Here is a 24,523-nt window from a genome sequence, read left to right on the forward strand (position 1 = left end):
ACCAGTAAAAGAAACTAGATAACCCCATAATTCTTGTTTTTTTCTGAATAGTTTTGGAAGAACTAGAGAAGATAGAGTGGCAATGAGCAAACATGGTTTTGATGTTCAAAAAGAGGCAGAGAGAGATTTTGCAGATGTTATACTGAAAAGGTTAGTTCAGGAAAAATTTTAGAATGTGTTATTAAAAGAATGTTTTCTGTGATCACTAGGAACCCGTGTGGGTTCACTAAAAACAGCTCATTTCTGGGTTACATTAATGCTTTCTTTTATTAAAAATTAGAATAAAGAAAGGGCATGTTTCTCACAACATTCTTATAGACATGATGGAGAAATGTGAGTTGGATATTCAATTAGATAAATGTATAATTGATGGAGTATTCCCCAAACTAGTTATTTATGGATTAATATGAGCCTGAGGGAAATAGTGACAAAATTCTTTTACTGGTTTTAAATTGTTCAACTTTCATCAGTGACTTTAGAATAGGTATTTGATACTTATTGGATTAATATTATTGTTAATTATTATTTTTCATTTAAGACAAGAAATACTTTTTTAAAAATGTTTTTATTTATTTCTAGGAGAGAGAGAGAGAGACAGCGTGAGCAGGGGAGGGTCAGAGAGAGAGTGAGTCACGGACTCTGAAACAGGCTCCAGGCTCTCTGCTGGCAGTCAGCACAGAGCCCANGCGAAAGTTGGTCGCTTAACCGACTAAGCCACCCAGGCGCCCCAAGACAAGAAATACTTTATTCAAATCCATCAGAGAAATGGATGGGTTGAGTCTGTATGTAACAAAGCATTGTGTTTTAAAGCATACGTCAGTAATTGTATATGAATGAGAGTATACACTGCTACATACAAATTAACTGATCAGAGCACAGCTTTTCAATGTTCAAAACAGAATGAACTTCCCTGTAAAAACAGCATGTTTGTGACATTTTAAACTTTCATATTCCTCTCTTCTTCACCCTATCTTTCAGCAGAATCCATACTAACCTCCTCATAATCCTTTTCAAGGGCAACCATATTCTCATGGGCCTCAGAAAAACTCTCCATCTCCCATGCCCTCACCTAAATATCAGTGAACAAAGGCACATTTGGCATGTATCAGGTCAAACTTGTGGTCTAGGTGAGTCCAGGCCAGAGCAATGGCTGTGGTGTTGCTAGCATGTACACAGCTCGCTGTACTTTGTCCAGATCTCCACCAGGCATCACAGTGGGAGGCTGGTAATTAATAACAACTTTGAAGCCAGTGGGGCACCAGTCCACAAACTAGATGATACACTTGGTGTTAACAGTGGCAATGACAACATTGATATCTTTGGGAACCACATTGCCACGATACAACCAGCAGCAAACAATGTGTTTACCATGGCAAAGGTCACATTTCACAATCTGGTTGGCTGGCTCAAAGCATGCATTGGTGATCTCTGCTACAGAAAGCTGTTCATGTATGCTTTCTCAGCAGGGATGACAAGGGCATATGAGGCCAGATGGAAGTGAATGTGGGGCTAGGGTACAGGGTTGGTCTGGAATTCTGTCAGATCAATATTTATGGCTCCATCAAATCTGAGAGAAGCAGTGATGGGGAACACATTTTGGCCTATCAACCAACTTAAGTTAGTATAGATTCAATATCGAGGTTTCTATGACAAATGTCATAGATGGCCTTGTTGTCTACTATTAAGGCACAATCAGAGTGCTACAGGGTGGTGTGGGTAGTGAGGATAGAGTTGTAGGGCTCAAATACAGCTGTGGAAACCTGGGAGGCTGGGTAAATGGAGAACTCCAGCTTGGACTTCTTGCCATAATCAACTGAGAGATATTCCATCAGCAGAGAGGTGAACCTCCCAAGCTCCCCCTCCAAAGCTGTGGAAACCCAAGAAACCCTGGAGACCTGTGTCGTGATCAGCCAATGTTCTAGTGCCCTTGGGCATAATTATTGGCAGCATTTCCTTGCCTGTGATGAGATGCTCAGGGTAAAAAAGCTGACAGTTGGTGCCATTGCAAACTTCATCAATGACTGTGGGCTCCAGGTCTATAAACACTGCTGTGGGCACATGCTTGCCAGCACCCTTCTCACTGGAGAAGGTGCTGAAAGAGTCATTTCCTTCCCCAATGGTTTTGTCACTTGGCATCAGGCCATCAGGCTGAATGCTGTGTTCTAGGCAATAGACTCCCAGCAGGCATTGCCAATCTGGACACCAGCTCAGCCACTGTGGATGGAGATGCACTCATGCAAGGTTGCTGCTTTGCAGCTGCTGAGCAGATGGCAGAGAGGAAGAGGTGAAGTTGTTGCTTCTTACAGTGTGACTTAGGTGGTTAATAGAAGAGAAGTTGCTTGAACTAGTATTATATAAGTAGTGGGAATATATTGTGTGAAATAACATAAAAATATAAGCAAAATCTACTAAGATAAAGTTTTATGAAAATAAATCTAAATTAGTAGGTTTTTTTTTTACTAAATAATTTGTGTCACTGTTAGATTGAGGAATTATGATTAAGAAGCGCATCTAAAAATTATTTAGAAGATGTCAGTAAATTCAGGGGTGCCTGGCTGGCAGTAGAATGTACAATGCTTGATCTCAGGGTTGTGAGTTTGAGCCCCACATTGGGTGCAGAGATTACTTAAATATAAAATCTTAAAAAAAAAAAAGATGTCAGTAACTTCAGTGTAAATCAGTATGTGGTCACCAAGAAAACTAACTCTATTCATTGTTGCATTAGGAAGAATGAGGGAAACAGTAGCCATTACTACATAATATTGGTCAAATTGTACATGATGTGTTGTGGTGCCAACTATTGAACACAAACAGAGAGAGACTGACGCACAGTGAGAGATGCATGACCAGCATGGGGGAACTGGAAACCAATACATCAGGATGATGGCTGAAAGAACATGAGAAGAGACTTACAGGAAACATGAGAGTTGCTCTCAAACATTTGAAGAGCTATCATGTGGTGAATGTAGAATTAGGTCCAATAGTGGACCTCATAAGGTGGCAGGTTTCAGCTCAACACAATGAAGAATTCTACAAAGTTCTTCTGAATGGGAGAAGCAAGTTTTAAAGAATGGGTTAGACAATTACTCACCCAGTGATGCAAGAACACATCCACTTTGATACCCTTAAAAATTAAATTCATAACGACTGAGAAAGATCACTGCTTGTTATATTAGCCTCCTGAGAGCACTGAGGGGTATATGTCTCATCTCTCATGGTTGTTCCCTGTACAACGGACACCACCATTTATTTATGGGGGTGGAGGTCCAGATACAAAATCGCAGCATCACTGTGAATGGAAGAATAAAAAAAAAGCTAGGAGTGCATTCCCTTCCTGTTTTTGTGCAGGGAGGAATGGACAGGAGTCATTACAATTTGAGGGTTAAAGATCACTTATGAGGACTGAATGAAGTAATGTATATAGCACAAGACTTAACAAATGTCTAATACACAGGAAGCATTCACTAAAAGATATTATTACTAGGATTGTCATTGTCATTATGTAACCAGATGGTATAATGTCACAGCCCCTTAAGATTGGTTAGTTGTTTGGTGAGGGAGAGGGACCCTTATTCAAAGAGCACAGAGTGGTTAGATTAGGGCTCAAGCCTGCTCAATTTTCTAAGAAGTGGGAGACAATTCTATCAGATTTCTCTAGTCCTCATCTGTTCTACTGTTATAATCCTTGCAGACCCTCTCCCTTAGGAGTTCATGGACTGGTTTGGAGTTATGCTCACGCCAAGGAATGCCTCAGACTTGTAGAAGCTGGAAGAGAGAAAGATCATCCCATAGAGCCTTGAGAGAGAGCATGGCCCTGTTGACACTTTGGTTTCAGATTTCTAGACTCCAGAATTGTGATATAATAAATTTCTGTTTGTGTTAAGCCTCCCAGTTTGTGACACTTGTTACAGCAGCTCTAGGAACATAATACAGGATGGAATACAAAAGGTCCAGAGAAGGAAGGGAGAGAAATAGGATTTCATAACTAACAAAAATATGAATAGTAGGGCTGAAGGTTTTATTTATTTATTGTTATTTTTTAAGCCAAAAAGATACTATTTGTGGATGATGGAAGCTTTAATATTTAGGTAAAATAATGAAATGAATATGGCTCATGGCATTTGAATTTTGGATTCTTCTGCATTAGAACATGCTCCAGTGAGACTAATAATAAGGCCTCATGTGCTTCGAAGTGGGACTTTATGATTCCAGGAAATGGATACCCACAGAACTTATTTAAGTGCTGCCAGCACAAGGATGATGACAAAGCCAAATTCAAATCCCTTGCACAAAATTTGGTGGTAGTTAGAACTTGGCAGTGAAAGGAAAAACTTCAGATGATGTCTTTTGGTTGGGTCTTGAGTAGGCAACATTTTCAAAGGAGATGAATTTTGGTAAATGCTCAAAGGCAGCTCACTCAGATGCAGCTCAGAACTAGGCCAGAGCTTGATGTTGACACTCAGTTGTCTGATTTCCCAAAAAGTGTTTTAATGATGGCTATTGGTATGTGAAAAGGTATGCATGGCTATGAATGAGGAGGGAGGCACACATGAGAATGACCACCTTTGTGATCGATTGGAAAAGAGGCATCACCAGGAATTGGAGAGCAAGACTATCAGTTACAGAGCATTGTCATATTTCCAGACTCCAGACCTCACATTGTTCATTGCTCTTGATTGGGTAATGGAGCTAAGCCAATGGTGATGGTGTGCTTAGGTTGAAATCCAATCACTGATGTTCTGCTCCATCTTGCAAATTCTAGTTAATGGCCTAGAATCAGATCTGGAAACAACCTGAGAATGTATGTAATTGAATGTCTTAATTTCACAAATTAGGACACTGGGTCCAAGGAGATGATTTGACCAAGTTTATATTGTCACAATGCCATGTTTAGATGCTGGGTTTTTAGCTTTCAGTACAAGCTTTATTCATAATATAGTGCCCCTTTCTTCATGATTACAAAGTCTTTATATTTTGTTAATTAAGCATATTATCTTGTTGAATGGAGGCAAATGTGAAATTGTGTATTATATGCTTTTCTATTTTGAAAGTTTTATTATATGTAAAATTTATTATTGATTATTAATTACGATTGAAATTGAAGGTGTAAGAAGTAGTTCCAGTTGTACTACTACCTATTTCTCTGACCTTAGGTATGTTACTTGTCTTCTCTTGATTCAAGTTACTCCTGCCATATTTGAATAAGGTATGAAGATTTGTTTTAATCATATATTATTACAAAGAAAGCTACATACAAAATTGCTAAGTATGGTAGTGTTTGGTATTTATTAAGTGATCAAAATATACTGATGAATCTGAAAGTTCTGGTCAAATTTATTATTTATTTTGCTTTATTTTTACAAATGGTAAATTTAATAGTGTCTATTGAGCTGATAATGGAGACTTTCCTTAACAATAATAAGGAAACACAATAAAATTTAGTGAGGGCTTGGTGTGGGGTGGGTACTGTGTAATACTTAACATACGATGCCTCATTTAACACAATCCGATGTATAGATCACATTTATAGATATGGTAAAGACCTATGTTCTAAGAATGATGTAACTGAGGCTTAGAGAAGTTTAGAAACTTGCCCAACATCTTAGGGATTGTAAGTGATGGATCCAGAATTTGAACCCATGCTATACCCCAAGAGTTCTTGATGGTAACTATTCTACCATTTTGACTTCTTGTGGATGAAAACAAATTGTAAGAGTTATACACTAAAAAGATTTTTTTATAGTTAGCATCATACTGGCCTTTAAATTAAATTGTTTACTACTGATAAGTGACCCTTAGGAATAAGATGATATGATTGTTAAGTCATTTGAATTCTTGATCCACTTTCTAATAAAGTTATTTTCAAAGATCCTTCTCCTAGGCACACACACATATACCCATGCACACACATAGACACATCCAATCAAAAAGAACTTTAGAACACTTTTATAGGCTCATTATCCTATATTCCCTTATTGTGAAATAAAACAACAGCTACACTAAAATGCATTTTTATGTGAAAAGACATAATAAAAAATGATATTTGTGCCTTTACACTCATCCTAATGATTGCTATTGCCAACACAATTTAATGATTATAAACTGGCATTTATGAAAGTCAGGAAAAATATTTTGTTTGAAAAATAGCTTTTGGGGGGGCAGTCTACAAATAGGCATGGTCTTGGTGAGTGTGTGCTAAAGCTTTAGAGGGCTTGGGCAAATTGTTTTTGGAGTGCCCCACAATATTTCTGAAGTGACCCTTCAAACAGTGAAACCTGCCAATCTCACTTTATAGTTTTGAACTGAAATCTGACTGCAAGTAAAACTGCCTAATTCCCTGCATTTTTGCTATGATGAACATCTCTGAGGTTGTTTCATCAAAAAGTTACCTAATTTATCAGAGGAAACTTCCTGTTTTACATAACTTCTTTGCACACTTTTTTGACACTAGAATTTTATTCATTTATTTTATATATTTTTTCCTTCAATCTCTGCTTTCATCATTAGATTTCACGAAAGAAATAGTAGCTCTTTTATTTCTGCCATGCAGTTAGAATTATTTGGATATATTTTTCATATGTTTTCAGAATAACAGAATAGGAATTCAGGAGAACTGACAGTCTGGAAATGACTGAATAGATACTTGAGTGTAAGCATACTACGTGGTTCAATTATTTATCACTTAGATGCTTTTAAAAGACTCTTGAATGCTGAGAACAAACTGACTGCTGATGGGGGTGGGGGAGAGGAGAAGAGTGGTGATGGGCATGGAGGAGGGCACTTGTTGGGATGAGCACTGGGTGTTGTATGGAAACCAACTTGACAATAAACTATTGAGAAAAAAAAAGACTATTCAATTCTGACTATATTGCTTCTCATTTCTTTTATATCAGTTCCCCTGAAGATAACCTTTATGCCATATACTTTTTCTACTAAATATCAAGAAATTGATAAAATTATTTATATCATTAAAATAAAGTTACTCACTCATTTGTTGGTCAATATTCAGGTAACTTTTAACAGTTTTATAGTTGGGATGCCTGGATGGCTGAGTCGGTTAAGCATCCAGTTTTGGCTGAGCTCATGATCTCACATTTTGTGGGTTTGAGCCCTACCTTGGGCTCTGTGCTGACAGCTTAGAGCCTGAAGCTTGCTTCAGATACTGTGTCTCCCTCTCTCTCTGCCCCTTCCTTGCTCGCACTCTGTATCTCTCAAAAATAAACAAATATTTAAAAAATTAAAAAGGAGCTTTATAATTAATGTGTAGACTTGATAACATAGAAACATATCAAAGGTTTTAAAACAATACCCTAAAAATCATGATGTTTTACATTTTCAGAGTCATATATCAAGATCATTCCATATATTATTATTTACAAATTTTAATGTTTTATTTATTTCTGAGAGAGAGAGAGAGAGACAGCGTGAGCACGGGAGGGTCAGAGAGAGAGAGACAGAGGGAGACATAGAATATGAAGCAGGCTCCAGGCTCTGAGCTAGCTGTCAGCACAGAGCCTGATGTGGGGCTTGAACCCATGAACCATGAGATCATGACCTGAGACAAAGTCAGACACTTAACCGACTGAACCATCCAGGTGCCCCCATTCTATATATTAAATCTGCACCCAAACTTAAGCAAGACTTAGACAACAATATGTGTGATAGATAGATATTGGATGATTATAGTGAGCTTAAACTTGATATCAATTCAAACAGTTTATAGGGGAAACAAACAAGAAATAAAAAATGGTATTAGGTAGCAGTGAATTGGGAGTATGAAACCAGAGGATTGAATGGAGAGTGCCTGGTGTTGCATGGGGATACTTTTGATTGGAAGGAAGTTGGGTTGCCAAATAAAATACAGTACTCCCAGTTAAAGCTGGATTTCAGATAAAAATGAATTTTTAAAATGTATAAGTATTTCCACAATATTGCACAGGATATACTTATACTAAATACTATTTATTGTTTATCTGAAATTCAACTTAACTTTGGATATCTGCATTTTTGGTAAATCTGGCCACTCTACAAGGATGGCCTCTCTGAGGAGGTGGTGTTTGAGCTGAAAGCTGGATGGTAAGAAGGAGCCAAATGTCAAAAGATGAGTGAGGAAAGCACTGCTGGGAGAGAGAACTGGTGGGCAAAAGCTAGAAGATAGAAAGAACTTGATGTGTTCAAGGAAAACAAAATTAACTGTGGTTGGGTAACTGGCAAGAAGGAATGTGGCATGAAATGAAGTTGGACAAGCAGGTGAGAGCTAGGTTAATTAGGGCCTTCTAAGCCAGGGAAGGTTTGGATTTTATTCTACATGCTGTGTACTTAGCCATTTGAGAGTGTGAATGGGTTTTGTACATGCAGGAGGATTGGGGGTGATATACATGGCATACTACTGATTTATAGTATTAAAATGTACTCTAGAGAATGAACTGGAGGGCACCATGTATGGAAGCAGAAAGGGTAGTTAGGAGATTATTGCAACGATCTAAGAAGGAATGGATGGTGGTTGGGTCTTGAGTGCTGACAGTGGAGATGGAGAGAAATGAGCTGACTCTGTTCATTTGTTGTTCATATGTTGTAAGTAGAGCCAACACAACTTGTTAATGGACTTGTTGTTGTGAGTAAGGAAAAGAAAGAACCCCATCACTACTTTTAGATGAAAGCCCTTGGCTCAGTGCCTGGTACTGATAAGCATTCAATAGATGTCAGCATTATTAGACTCACTATATATGGGAAATTAAATTTATTTATAATAAAATCCAAAACAGGGATGCCATGGACTTATTAAGATATTTTTGGCAATTTTAGGTTAACAGAAAAACTTGAATTCTTAATATAATCTCATTCTGTAGCATCAAGTCTCTAAAGCTTTAAGGCAAATTTATGAAGTAATATATTTTAAAGTTATAAATGCTGATTATTCACTCTATCTTTCTGAACAGTGATTCTCAATCATGAAACTATAATATTAGACTCTGGTGAGATGTGTGTATAGCTTGAAAACGTACATCTAGTAAATAGAAGTACATAAGTTTGCATCTGAAAATAAAAAGGAAACTTGCTGTTTCAATAACACAAACTATAAACAAGTAAAATTTCACAGAGTCTTGGTTGGCGTGGATATAGAAAGGTCATAATGATTCTCAATTGCAGTACTCTCGGAGACAATATCACAACCTACAGAGACAAAAATGGTTAGTCATCTCTGTTCTGAGGGGAGCTCAAGGTATTCCTTCCCTGCCCTCAAGAAGCAGCAGCTCTGGCTGGATCAGGGACAAAATGGAGTCATGAAACTCATGTACATGTTCTTTACTTACATGAGAGAACAAAAGTTCTCCCTTTTCATGATTCATTCTCTCTCTCTCTTTTTATTTGCACTATTTTTTCTTAGCCTTTTTTTTTTTTTTAATTCTCAAGTTAGCTAACATACAGTGTAGTCTTGGCTTCAGTTGAATCCAGTGATTTATCACTTACATATAACACCCAGTGCTCATTCCAACAAGTGCTCTTCTTATTGCCCATCACAATCCCCCCACCCCCTACTTCCCCACCCACATTAACCCTCAGTTTTTTGTCTGTATTTTACGAATCTCTTACGATTTGCCTCTCTCTCTGTTTATATCTGATTTTTCCTTCCTTTCCTCTATGATCATCTGTTAAGCTTCTCAAATTCCACAGATGAATGAAATCATGTGATATCTGTCTTTCTCTGACTTATTTCACTTAGCATAATACCTTCCAGTTCCATCCATGTTGTTGCAAATGGCAAGATTTCATTCTTTCTCATCGCCAGGTAGTATTCCATTATATGTGTGTGTATTACATCTTTTTTTTAAAGTTTATTTTGAAAGAGAGAGGGAGAGTAAAGGCAAGGAAGGGTCAGCGAGAGGAGGAGAGAGAGAATCCCAGGCAGGCTCCACACTATCAGCACAGAGCTGGATGCAGGACCTGATTTCATGAACCATGAGATCATGACTTGAGCCAAAGTTGAGAGTCAGACACTTAACCAACTGAGCCACCCAGGCGCTTGTATATACCACATCTTCTTAATCCATTTGTCAGTTGATGGACACTTCAGGCTCTTTCCGTAATTTGGCTACTGTTGATAGCACTGCTATAAACATTGGGGTTCATGTGCCCATTTGAATGAACATTCCTGTATCCTTTGGACAAATTCCTAGCAGTTCAACTGCTGGGTCATAGGGAGTTTTATTTTTAATTTTTTGTGGAACCTTCACACTGTTTTCCAGAGTGGCTACACAATTTTCATTCCCACCAACTCTACATCCTCTCCAACATCTGTTATTTCCTGAGTTGTTAACTTAACCCACTCTGACCAGTGTGAGGTGGTATTCTATTGTGGTTTTGATTGTATTTCCCTGATGATGAGCGATGTTGAACATCTTTTAATGTATCTGTTAGCCATCTGGATATCTTCTTTGGAAAAGTGTCTATTCATGTCTTCTGCCCATTTCTTCACTGGATTATTTGTGTTTTGGGTGTTGAGTTTGGCAAGTTCTTTATAGATTTTTGATACTAGCTCTCTATCTGAATGCCATTTGCCAGTATCTTCTCCCATTCCATCAGTTGCCTTTTAGTTTTGTTGATTGTTTGCTTTTCTGTGCAGAAGCCTTTTATCTTGATGAGGTCCCAATAGTTCATTTTTGCTTTCAATTCCCTTGCCTTCAGAGACATATCAAGTAAGAACTTGCTATGGCTGAGGCCTAAGAGGTTGCTGCCTGTTTTCTCCTGTAGGATTTTGATGGTTTCCTGTCTCACATTTAGGTCTTTCGTCCATTTTTGAATCTATTTTTGTGTATGGTATAAGAACGTGGTCCAGTTTCATTCTTCTGCATGTGCTGGCCAGTTCTCCCAGTACCATTTGTTGAAGAGACTGTCTTTTTTCCATTGTATACTCTTTCCTGCTTTGTTGAAGATTAATTGGCGATATATTTGTGGGCCCATTTCTGGGTTCTCTATTCCATTCCATTGGACTATGTGTCTGTTTTTGTGCCAATACAATACTGTCTTGATGATTACAGCTTTGTATTACAAAGTCTGGGATTATACCTCCAGCTTTGGTTTTCTTTTTCAACATTACCTTGGGTGTTTGGGGGTCTTTTCTGGTTCCATACAAATTTGAGGATTGTTTGCTCTAGCTCTATGATGAATGCTGGGACTATTTTGATAGGGATTGAATTGAATGTGTAGATTGTTTTGGGTGGTATTGACATTTTAACAATATTTTGCTCTTCTAATCCACGAGCATTGAAAGTTTTTTCTTTTTTTGTGTGTCTTCTTCAATTTCTTTTGTAAGCTTTCTGTAGTTTTCAGTGTACAGATCTTTCACCTCTTTGGTTAGGTTTATTCCTAGGTATTTTATGGCTTTTGATGCAATTATAAATGGGATCAATTCCCTGATATCTCTTTTGTTGCTTCATTATTGGTGTATAAAAATGCAACTGACTTCTGTACATTGATTTTATATCCTGTGACTTTGCTGAATTCATGTATCAGCTCTAGCAGTTTTTTTGGTGAAGTATTTAGGGCTTTCCATAGAGTATTTTGTCATCTGCTAAGAGTGAAAGTTTGACTTCTTCTGGGACACCTGGGTGGCTCAGCTGGTTGAGCGTCCAACTTCAGCTCAGATCATGATCTCGTGATCTGTGAGTTCCAGTCCCATGTCAGGCTCTGTCAGCACAGAGCATGCTTCAGATGCTGTGTCTTCCTTTCTCTGCCTTTCCCCTGCTCATGCTATGTCTCTGTTTCTCTCAAAAATAAACATTAAAAATAAAAAAAAAGAAAGTTTGACTTCTTCTTTGCCAATTTAGATGCATTTTATTTTGTTTTGTTGTCTGATTGCTGAGGCTAGGACTTCCAACATTGTGTTGAACAGTGGTAAGAGTGGACATCCCTGTCATGTTCCTGATCTCAGAGGGAAAGCCCTCCGTTTTTCCCCACTGAGGATGATATTAATTGTGGGGCTTTCATATATGGCTTTTATGATGTTAAGTTATGTGCCTTCTATCATGACTTTCTTGAGGGTTTTTATCAAGAAAGGATACTGTATTTTGTCAAATGTCTTTTCTGCATTTTTTGACAGTATCATATGGTTCTTATCCTTTTGTCTATTAATGTAATGTATCACGTTGTTTGATTTGTGACTATTGAACAAGCCCTGCAGCCCAGGAATGAATCCCACTTGATCATGGTGAATAATTCTTTTAGTATACTGTTGAATTCAATTTGCCCAGTGTCTTGTTGAGAATTTTTGTATCCAGATTCATCAGGGATATTGGCCTGTAATTCTCCTTTTTAGTGGGCTCTTTGTGTGCTTTGGGAATCAACATAATGCCTGCTCTGTAGAATGAGTCTAAAGCTTTCCTTCTGTTTCTAGTTTTTGGAACAGCTTGAGAAGAATGAATATTAACTCTGCTTTAAATGTCTGGTAGAATTCCCCTGGGAAGCTCTCTTGCCCAGGACTCTTATTTGTTGGGAGAGTTTTGATAACTGGTTTAATTTCTTCACTGGTTACGGGTCTGTTCAAAATTTGTATTTCTTCCTGTTTGAGTTTTGGTAGTGTATGAGTGTCTAGGAATTTGTCCATTTCTTCTAAATTGTCTAGTTTTTTGGCATATAACTTTTCATAGTATTCTCTAATAATTGGTTGTATTTCTGTGGTGTTGGTTGTGATCTCCTCTCTTTCATTTGTGATTTTATATAGTTAGGTCTTCTCTCTTTTCTTTGTGAGAAGTCTGGCCATGGGTTTATCAATTTTGTTTATGGCCCATCTTTCAAAAAAAAACCAAACAAACAAACCAGCTCTTAGATTCATTGATTAGTTCTACTTTTTTTGATTCTATATTGTTTATTTTTTCTCTAATCTTTATTATTTCTCTTCTGCTGGCTTTGGGCTTTCTTTGCTGCTGCTTTTATAGCTCCTTTACTTGTAAGGTTAGGTTGTGTATTTGGGATATTTCTTGCCTCTTTGATAGGCCTGAATTGCAATGTATTTTCCTTTTAGGACTGCCTTTGCTGCATCCCAAAGTGGCATAGACTATTGTGTTTTCATTTTCATTTGCTTCCATATATATTTTTAAATTTCTTCTTCAATTTCCTAGTTGGTCCTTTCATTATTTAGTAGGATGTTCTTTAACCTTTATGTATTTGGGGGCTTTCTAAATTTTTTCTTGTGGTTGATTTCAAGTTTCATAGCGTTTTGATCTGAAAAAAAAAAAAGCATGATATGATCTCAATTGTTTTATACTTGTTGAGGGATGTTTTGTGACCCAGTATGTCATCTGTTTTGGAGAATGTTCCATGTGCACTCGAGAAGAATGTGTATTCTGCTGCTTTAGGATGAAAAGCTCTGAAAATATCTGTTAAGTCCATCTGGTTCAACGTGTTATTCAAAGCTATGGTTTCCTTATTGATTTTCTGCCTACTTTGCTCATCTGCTACAAATAACAAAGATAGAGAAAATATGTTTACAGTTTTTAAAAAGTCATGACTTAAAGCAGAAAATTAAATGAAAAGAAATGAAAATTCAGACTTCTAAAAAGAAGGGGGAGTCACCCTTTTAGAAATATAATTTTCTTCCATTGAAAAATGTTCTAAAATTTTACTGTTCCCACACTTGGGGCCAATGAGCATTATTACCTATGAAAGGTGATGAAGTTAAACAGAAGCCAAGAACTCATTAAATGTAGATCTTCTGTCTAAACTTTCTACATGTCTAGTTCTTCCTTTGGCTCTGCTAGAAATGAAGTTGCCCCAATTTTTAAAAATTAAATATTACCCAAAGTAAATATTGCACTTTGGTCATAGTCATAAAACTGAATATCAAAGCACAACCCAAAGGCATTAAATCAAGGATATATTCATGTTTATGTTTAGAAAGAATCCCTTGAAAAGATCTTGAAAACTGCTCTCCTATTTCTCCTCCAGGAGATGGCTGTTTATGCGGTGTCAGGCTATGTTTAAATACACATATTTATATCACTAAATAGTTCACTTACAAACTTGTATTGGGCACCACTATATGCCAAACATATAGTGAGGCCTGGCTCTTTCTCCCTAAGCATGGGCAGACCAGTGTGGGAGACAGATAAGTATATGTTGCAGAGCAGTATGGGAAATAGCATAAGGAAGCTTACAATGCAAAGAGGCAAGTGATGTGGGCAAAGAGGTAAGTGTTTCTACATGCAGAAGCCAAACAAACTGTTGAATAAGTTTACAGGATTAGCTTAATTCTTGTCATGCTGCTGCTAATTTTCAAATTGATAACTAATAAGGAATTCAAAGTGGGCCGTGCACAAATGTGTAGGTAGTTGGTCATAGAAATTTCTTTGACTACCTATTTAGACTTGAAATGAGGTCATGTTAAACACCCTTTAATAGAATGTCTCTGTCAGTAAGACTTTTCTAAAGACTGCAGCTATAAATTGACTAGTACATGTGAGCCTCTCTTTCCTTGCTTAGCTTAGTCATTGTTTCTAATGTTTTGAGGTTTCAAAGAACCATGTGAGTCAATGAACCACATGTAATCAAGGACAGAAGGTTCTGATTGAAGGCTATTTTCTTTTTGTCTTTCACAAAATTAAAACAAAAGTTCGAAGGACGGAACCTTAAAGATGAGAGAGAGAATTTCTTTGCTTCATCAAGATACTAAAATGTCCTCCCTCTTTCAGCCTTTATCTACTTTCAGAAATGCTTTGTTAACATGAAATTTACTTACTCTGTTAAAGGGCCTTTCTAGTTATTTACTGCTGTGTAATAAACCATACCCAAAGCTAGTGGCTTAAAGTAACATTATTCATTTTGCTTACAAATTTGCAATTTGAGCAGGGGTTGGTAGAGATTTATTTTTCTTTCTTCCACATGATGTCAACAGGAGTAGTTTGACTGTGGCTACAGGATTCACATGGCCAAGAAGCTGGTGCTGACTGTTGGCTAATAGCTTAGATGGGAAACAAGTCTGAGGGCCTTGTTTCCTTTTCACTTGGATCTTTTCCTTGGGATGCTTGGGTTTTCTCAAAGCATTGTATCTGGCTTCCAAGAACAGTAATTAGAAGAGACAGGAAATAGAACTGCTGGTCTATTATAGTCTGACCCCAGAAATGATCATAGATTTACTTCCACAATCTATTGATCAAAGTTGATACAGAGCCTGCCCACATTCAAGGAAACAGCCCCCACCTCTCTTTTGGAGGAGGGTCAAAGTATTTGTGGTCATCTTTTTATTCCATTAATTCCAAAGCCACCCCCTATTTCTGTCATTATTAAGCACTATAAGAGTCTTGGGATCAAATGTAGTAGAAGGGGAGAGTCATGTGAAGGAATAAATGAGCAGGAAGAATACATCTAGTTACAGTAGACTTATGTATCCATAAATGATTTTTGCTGCAGTTTGATTAACACTACTCTCCCCAAAGAATGCTACTGCTTTTACTGTTGTAGAAATATAGGGACAGAGGTAAGGGGTAGGAAAAATTCCTCTCAGGTCAACTCACCATTCTAGGAGTTATTGACCACATTTTGCTTACTATGCTTTCCTCTTTGGCCAACTTCAGATTCTAATTTTGTTGTTTCCTATTTACTGCTTTGTCTTCATTTCTTAAACTCTGATGGTCATTTTTGCCTTGTATTTGTTTAGTCCCTACAATCAACTCTATTTCCCCCCCCTTTCTTTTATCTTTTCTCATATCTACTACTGTAATTTAAATAAATTACAAATATGGTGAAAATGGTTGGCTACTTACTTTGACTCTCAAAGAACATATTGAGAAGACAAATGATTGATTTAAAATGCTTTATTATAGGAAATAACCAAAAACAAATGGGAATACCTTGACATCTTGAGCCGAAAAGCATTTCTTTTTGAATCATTTATTTTATGAGGCAATCTAATTCTACGGTATGCCTAGATGCATTAAATATACTTACAGCTATTTATTTTCATCTTGGAGATCCTTGTCAGCTTTATGTTTATTAAGACCTTAAGGAATCTTGGTCAGTTACATCACAGCTCTTGCCCTCAGGGGGATCTTAAATTAGTTTAAATATAAAATTAGGCTGATCTTAATTGAAATAGTAAAAACCCTTTAAAACACTGAGTAATTACCTTAAAGCTTTTCACTGGTGATACATTCATTTTTGGATTCTTACTTTGGTCTTAATTTACCAAAAATGATTTCATGATTCATTTCCAAAGAAGAAAAAAAGTAAAAGCAACAAACTCAGCCAACTTTATTTGTGAAACAAGGAAATAAAGGCTTGCTTCTCTTAGAAAAAAAGAAAAAAGTAATTTTCCTTCTGTCTCCATTTTTCTTATTTTTTTCTTAAATAACAAATAATACAAAAGCAAAAAGATACCAAGATAACAAGGTTCTTTCACATCATTATTTGCTGAAGGTCAAGTTCTAGAAGTACATGTTCCTATTTTCTTGCTACTTATGTTCAAAATGGAAACCCTTAGATTAGAATCTCATAATAGGGTTAAAATTCCTGTTAGTTAAAAACATGCTCATGTTATTTTTCTCTGGACAGCTTATACTCTAGCAGTACCCAAGGCTACACCTGATTGGCTGAGCAAGGGAAAAAGTATCCCTGGTTAAATCTATTCCACAGGCCAAAGATTGGAGGTATGCCTGGGTCCTAACTAGACTTAGTACTGACCACTTGCAATATTATTTAATGTAATAGGCAAAATCAAACATTCTCTTTGGCTAAATAAAATTATGTTAAAATATAGGAGAGAAATTCATGTCTTAAACCATGTAGCTTTTAAAATACAATGAGCAGCGTAAGATTTTCACTGTGATTGGTGAGAGGATCATTCACTTATTCTCCAATACACACTTATTACATATCATTTGAAGTAGTTTTGGGGCCTCTAATGGGAGGCAGTGAAGAGTACTCTCTTTCTTGACCAGGTTTTGTGAATTAATACAGCAAATGGTCAAATGTTTATTGGCTGCCTGTTACGGACTAGACGCTATTCTGGAAATTGGGATACAGTTATTGAAAACAAACACAAATTCCTGGTCATGTGGTTGGTTATATTCTACTAAGAATAGATAGACTGAACACAAAGGATGATCTTTATTAATAATAAAGTTGGAAAAAGTAGCTTAGTGTGAGACTTGAATCCTAATTTTGGTCAGACTTTCCCATACACCCATTTCAGGCAATGCTATACTATGTAGTGACTGGCCAGTGCCAACAGCTAGTTTCCTACAAGAAGAAATAGGGAAAATGAACAATTTTCCCCAAATTCATCAGTCTGATAAGCTATTCCATCTCCCTTGGGTAAAGTGAGTCAAGGAGAGAAGTGAGGTAAGTTTTAAGGCTTGTTGGAGGTATAGGGCAAACATGTCCCCTTTTAAATCTAATTGTTGCTTCTTTTTTAAAAGAGTTTATTTATTTTGACAGAGAGTGAGAGGGCACAAGTGGGAGAGGAAAAGAGAGAGAGGAAGAGAGAGAGAATCCCAAGCAGGTTCCACACTGTCAGCACAGATGTTGGGGCTCAAACTCAGGAACCATGAGATCATGACCTCAGCCAAAGCTGGGAGTTGGATGCTCAACCCACTAAACCACCCAGGCACCACTAATTGTTGCTTCTTAATTGCACATGACAGACTCCGAGATCTCTAAGGCCAGGGAAAAAGCAAGGGGGGGGGGTAAGCTTTCACTACAGGGTATCACATGGATATTAACAATACTAACAAAACATCTCATTTTTTAGGTGAGATAAAATCTACAATGTTTACCAAGTAGCTGTGAGACATAAGGCATTGTGCTGAGCAGCAATGAGAGGAAGAGAACTATTACAAATGACATGTTCTAGCCCTCAAGGAACCTTCTTCTCATGGGAAGGCATACATATATCAATAATGAAACTATAGTAGAATTTAGAAAAAGTACTTCTGGGAAATATTTTGACACTAGGGATTGTGAAGACTTCCTTTAGTTTGGCTCTGAAGTTCCAGATCAAATGTGATCTTTTGAAGCCACCTTGGACTCCCAAAGCAGGAATCAATTTCTGTCTCCCCTAAATTCCCACTGTGATCTACCTATCATCTCTTACAATGCTTATTATTCTATACCTTATCTACTAGTTAATTGTTATGAGCCTATTATTTCTCCTTTATACCATAAGCTCATTAAAGCCAGGCAGGATACACTAGGTATTTGAGAAATGTTTCTCAACTGAATAATCAGTAAGCCTACAATGAAGACAGTCTGTTGAAATGGTTCCTGATATCTCTCTCCCATAATTTATTTTTTCAAATGGAATTGAGGTGGTGACATCTTCATGCCTCCCCCTGTGTGTGATTACATACACATGAGGTTACCCCAATCACTTGTTTATCTGCCTAGTCCATGTGACGGAATGTTCATTACCTTGATTGTTCTATTTTTTTTAAATAGTTTATTGTCAAGTTGGTTTCCATATAACACCCAGTGCTCATCCCCATAAGTGCCCTCCTCCATGCCCATCACCCCCTTCCCCTCCCCCCCACTCCCATCAGCCCTCAGTTTGTTCTTGGCATTCAAGAGTCTCTCATGGTTTGCCTTCCTCCCTCTCNCTCAGGAGTGGAGTTTGGTGAGTTCCTTACAGATTTTGGATATGAACCCTTTATCTGATATGTCATTTGCAACTATCTTTTCCCATTCTGTTGGTTGCCTATAGTTTTATGGATTGTTTCCTTGCCTTGCAGAAGATTTTAATCTTGATGAGGTCCCAATAGTTCAGTTTTGCTCTTGATTCCCTTGCCTTTAGGGATGTGTCAAGGAAGAAATTGCTGTGATTGAGGTCAAGGAGGTTGTTTCATGCTTTCTCCTCTAGGGTTTTGATGGTTTCCTGTCTCACATTCAGGTCCTTTATCCATTTTGAGTTTATTTTTGTGTATGATGTGAGAAAACGATCTAGTTTCATTCTGCATGTTGCTGTCCAGTTCTCCCAGCACCATCTGTTAAAGAGGCTGTCTTTATTCCATTGAATACTCTTTCCTGCTTTGTCAAAGATTAGTTGACTATACATTTGTGGGTCCAATTCTGAGTTCTCTATTCTATTCCATTGGTCTATGTGTCTGTTTTTGTGCCAATACCATACTGTCTTGATGATGACAGCTTTGTAGTAGAGGCTAAAGTCTGGGATGGTGATGCCTCCCATTTTGGTTTTCTTCTTCAATATTACTTTGGCTATTCGGGGTCTTTTGTGATTCCATACAAATTTTAGGATAGTTCTAGTTTTGAGAAGAATGTTCTAGTCTGAGTATTTGTCACTTATGGCCCTTCTTAAAGGTTAGGGAGGCTTTCTACCAGAATTACTATATGGACCTTGATCCAGAGAGAGACAAGAGTTATATATTTTTGCAGCTGCGTTCTATGAACAATTGGTAGTATGAAACTCCATTACGCTGTTTCAACTCTTGTTATTTTATCTGCAGCTCTTTCTGAGATTTCATGGGCTATGCATGATTTGACTAGCACAAATATAATGAGAAACACATTATAATAGTGCAACTAAAATTTTTACAGAAAAATTATCTGTAGCTGTTTCTTCCAAATTCTGAAGTCTATCACCATTAAGATAACAGTGAAAGATTTGCTGCAGTATTTACTCATTGGCTCCAAATGACAGACAAAGAATATATGAATGCCATTCTAGAATCCCAAAAGAGTCTAAGTTTTCAAGGGCTTGATGTGTGACTGAAGACTTGGCAAGGCCAATAACTAGTGCCGGCAAATGTAGAAATACTGAAAACCCCATTTCCACGCTAGATTTCTTACTGGTCTGGCCATCTTTGTAAGTGTGGCTCTGGCCTGAGCTGGCAAAACTTCTCTGGGTTTCACTTTACCTCTGAAGTTAAGTGTTTCAGTTGTGTGGTTTGGCTCCTGCTAAACTGCATTGAAAGCTTTGGATGAAACTCTTTAGGTTTGAGACTATGTGAATCAAATCTGATGAAAAGGCATATGGGACAGTAAGTACTTCCCTTATTATTTTTTTTTTTTCAAGTTCTCTGGCCCTGTGGTAACTGTCATTCCTGCTATGCTGGGTGTAGTCTTCTATTCTTGTTTTTACTTACCACTATAGAGTCCTTGCTAAAGAGATTTTTAACTGATTTTATAAAGATGTTTCTTATAAAGATATCTTACTTAGGTACTCTAGGTTCTGATGGCATGGAACTCAAATGTCACTTTCCAATGCAAAGTGAACATTTTCCAGGATAACTTGTAATCCTAGACGCTTTTGTGGGACACAGAAAAACTCATTAGAGTGGAAATTACCCATTAGAGAGTAAATTTAGTAGGCCTGTGGTTTGATTAAGTCAAGCTGCTCCAAATAAAGAACACAAAGAATTGCACATCAGTATTCTCAGGCTTCCAAGGAATCCCCAGGCCTCTCTTGCATTCATGACACTATTCAGTGTAAATTATGTGCCTGCAGTTTCATGTACCCCAGAGCAGTGGGTGATTCTCAATGAAGGGTGATTTTCCCCACCAAGGGACATTTGTAATATTTGGAGATATGTTGGGTTGTCATGACTGGCAGGGATGGGATTAGGATCAAAGGATTAAAAATGGCATCTAGTGGACTGAGGCCTCAGATATTGGTAAACATTCTGCAATGTACAGAACAGCCCCACTCCCGATTTATCTGACCCCAAATGATAGTACTGCCATGCGAAATAATGCTGGGCTACAGGAATCAGGAATCCTGATTCTTGTTCTTAGTGAATTTTTATATTATATGTGTGTGTGGGGTGGAGAGTGAAAAAGAGTCAGTGGAACATTTCAAAGAGTAGTAATTAGTTAAGATTGTATTTCTCTGAAGAAGAGGGAGCAAGCCAGCTACTTGAGTCTAATAGATGCCTGAACCTTAGTGAGGTCATGATGAGTTCAGACTAGTCCTCAATGTTGTAAATTCAGAAGATTCAATTTTAGCAGTTTGTCAAGGGCAATTGGACATCCACAAGAGCTTCTACTTTGCTGCAGTAAATTGGACAATTTTCAATGCAAATATATATTTTAGTGTTTCTTTCTGGTTAAATGTCATTTGTTTGAAGAAATCTATGAAGGAGAATTTTCCCAATGTGACAGTCACAAAATTGAAACTGTATTCTTCAGATCTTGTTTCTCAGGCTGCATATGACTTATTGCCTGATATTTAGCATATATTTAGCGATATTCAGTACAAAATTGTGGGCATTTACAATAGATTGGACTCTGCAAGGGCTCTGTTGGTTTTCAAATGGTTACGTTTTGATGACAGATGTGCTGTAAGTGTCTGCCTACATACAGCATTGTGGCATTGAGAAGCAGGTGTTAAAGGAGGTGTGCAATCTGAAGAGCTCCATCCTATTAGCTGCATTAGCTTGAAGGTTATCACACCACATCTCTTAAATTTTCTCTTTATTCCCACTGCTGCACTCCCCATGTCCCCTTTACTCGCCTAGTCTTGCCTCTCATTACCTTTATCAGCTACTACTAGAGTTTTAGATTCCTTTTTTGTCCCCAGCCTCTATTTCTGTAGCCTAATATAAATTAACCTTCCAAAAAATTAGTTTTGACCCTGTTAGTCCTCAGTTCAAAACCCTTCAATTGTATAGAGCACTGCCTATACAATAGTCCTAATACCAGTTATCCAGTAACCTCCCTATCTTGTCCCTAATTTTTCAAGCCTTGCTCTTCATGCACCGTATGTTCTAGTCAGAGAGAACCACCTGCTATTTCCCCATATGTTCAGCACGGCCCTGACTTTGGTGTTTTCATTTGCCTGTTCCTTGTGCAAGGTGAACTCTCTGTACCCCATCACTGCCTTTACATACCCTATTCTTTTTTCAAAGGTCACTTCAAATGCACTGCCTTCAAATTTATTCAACTTGAAGTTCTTTGCCTTCTCTGAACTTCTTTCTTTTTTCCATGATACAAAGTACTTTTGCTCTTGATTTACTAGCTCCATGTTATTCCTTCAGGTAAAATGAAGAAACCTATATGAAAAGGAAAGAGGCAGCAAAGTGTGGGGTAGTGCTTCTTAAACTTTAATGTGCATACAAATCACCCAGGAATCTTGTTAAAACAAGGTTCTGACTCAGAAGGTATGGGCTGGATTTGAGATTTTGCATTTTTAATAGGTTTCTGGGTTGATGCTGTTGCTATTCCATGGGCCCCACTGTGAATAGCAAGGGTGAATAGGATTTGGACTGATCCCTATGAACAGAAAGAATAGTCATTGGTTAAGGCTGTTGCAGGTTAGTTGCAAATAACTAACAACCTCCATTGTGCTGAACAAATCTTCTAAGATTTGAATATTACGATATTGCAGCGTTGTATTTTTGACCCCATCCTTTCCTGGCCCCATCACTTCCATCGTGTGGTCTTACGCAAGTCAGTTAATTTCCCTAAGCCTTAGCTTCAGCTTTTGCAAAATGAAGGTAATAACATGTTTGTCAATCTCTGCTGTCTGTAGCTTGGCCCGGCAGCCACTATTTGCTGTCTGCTAGCTCAGTCCTCCTACAGGCTACTAGCCAGTGAGAAGTAATTCTAGGTCTTATTTTGGAGCTCTCTCTTAGTTATTAGTAGTGGCTTGGAAATTGTGCTTTGTGGTTTCTATGACTAGTGTCTGGGTTGGGGGAATATTGGTACAAGGTGCACTTGGATGAGTTTTGGACGTCAGCCTTCTTACCTAATCTTTATCATGGGTGGTCAAGTTTCAGACAGTCTTTTGTCCTGGTACCAGATTGTCACTTAGTCACCTGCTAGGATGATAGCCTGACTTTTGATTCCTGTTATGTAGCTGTGGCCAATGCCTTGCCTCTCGTGCTAGTCCTGCTCTTGCTCATCTTTGTACCAAATGAAATGCCAAGACTGAGGCCTTAGTTGCCTGCACTTTGCCATGTTAAACTGTTATCTATGCTTTACGTGTATCATTCATCTAATTATCGCAGTAATAGTATAAGCAAGGTAGGTTCTATTATTGTCATTTTATGGGTGAGGGAAGGAAGATCCAGAGAGGTTGAGTGATTTGCTCAAGGTCATATATAGTAAGGAGGGGAGGCAGAAACTGCTAAAGACACAATTTATAATTAAAAACTCATGTTATTTCTCTCAGTAAAAACTGTACTACCTACTACATGGGACACAGTGCATCCTTGAGGAATCCATATCAGTATTTCTTCACCTTTGGTTGAGAGTAAGAGTGGTAGGAGCCACCCTGAACTCCTTCAGGAGGTTGTATAGTTGGTGGGCTGTGCCACAAGAATGCTAAATCTTTTTTTTCACTTTGCTATAGCATGATGCCATAGATTGATAGAGGAAGAGGAAAGTGTTTCCTTTTTGCTGGCATTTGGGAAGTACCAACAACTTCTTGACAACTTCCAGTTGTGCGAATCGCCTTGTACTGGAAACACTTGCAAAATGAAACTATAAGTGTTATTTAAAGTATGCTTGTTTTAGGGAGCCTGGAAGGCTCCGTAGGTTGAGTGTCTGACTCTTGATTTTGGCTTATGTCGTGATCCCAGGGTTGTTGGGATTGGGCCCTGTGTGGAGTTTAAGATTTTCTTTCTTCCCATCGACCCTTGTCCCTGTGCTTGCTCTCTCTCTTTCTCAAATAAAAAAAAAAAATGAAGTATACTTGTTTTAGTTAAAGGCTCTAACAGACGGTTGGTTTCATCCAGGAAAACACACAACTGCATCACTTAATGCACTTTTTTCCTTCCATCTTTCCCCTTTCACTTTTCTTGCTATTATTCTCTGTTCTACGGACATCTAAATAATTAGGACTTGTGAAAAGAGCTGCGTCCTCCCTTTTTCAGTGTAAGCTACATATTCTTATATGTATATTCTTATATTTTTCATTTAATAAGTTGCTTATTTCTTATTTGTGATCTACAATAAATAGATCATTTTTTAGATTCATTTTTTATTGTGGTAAAGTACACATAACATGAAATTCATGATTTTAACAATTTTAAAGTATGAAATCCAGTGGCATTTAATACATTCTTCATGTTTGCAATCATACAATACTGTATTCTATAGTTCTATATCATTTCATCACCCCAAAAGGAAACGCCATATAGCACTCACTTCCCATTTCCTACTCCTCTTGGGCCCTGGAAAACACTTACCTTCTCACTGTCTTTATGTATCTGCCTATTCAGGATATTTCATATAAACGGAATCATGCAATGTGAACCATTGTTTCTGGTTCCCCTTAGCTTTCACATGGCATGTTTTGCAGTCAATCCTTGTTGTAGTTTATGAGTACTTCCTTCCACAAAATGGTGGAAAAATTATGGCCCATTGTATGGATATACCACGTTTTGTTTTTCCATTTATCTGTTGATAGGCATTTGTATTTTTTAAACACTGTATCCTTGTAATATATTTTGAAGTCAGCAAGCATGATGCCTCCTGCTTCATTCTTTTTTCTAAAGATTATTTTGTCTGTTTCTCCTTCCCATCTCCATGCAGCCCTTTTATCTTTTGATGTGGAGGTGCTTTTCATTAGGAACTT

At 37.6% G+C, this 24,523-nt stretch overlaps 1 pseudogene; it reads right to left on the minus strand.

Moving 5' to 3' along the window:
• Positions 1-967: 967 nt before the first annotated feature.
• On the minus strand, positions 968-21,967 carry LOC144237434 (tubulin alpha-1A chain pseudogene; annotated as a pseudogene).
• Between the last annotated feature and the right edge of the window lie 2,556 nt (positions 21,968-24,523).

The sequence above is a fragment of the Crocuta crocuta genome, unplaced genomic scaffold (assembly GCF_008692635.1).
Source record: "Crocuta crocuta isolate KB4526 unplaced genomic scaffold, BGI_CrCroc_1.0 scaffold125, whole genome shotgun sequence".
In the NCBI taxonomy this organism is placed as follows: domain Eukaryota; kingdom Metazoa; phylum Chordata; class Mammalia; order Carnivora; family Hyaenidae; genus Crocuta; species Crocuta crocuta.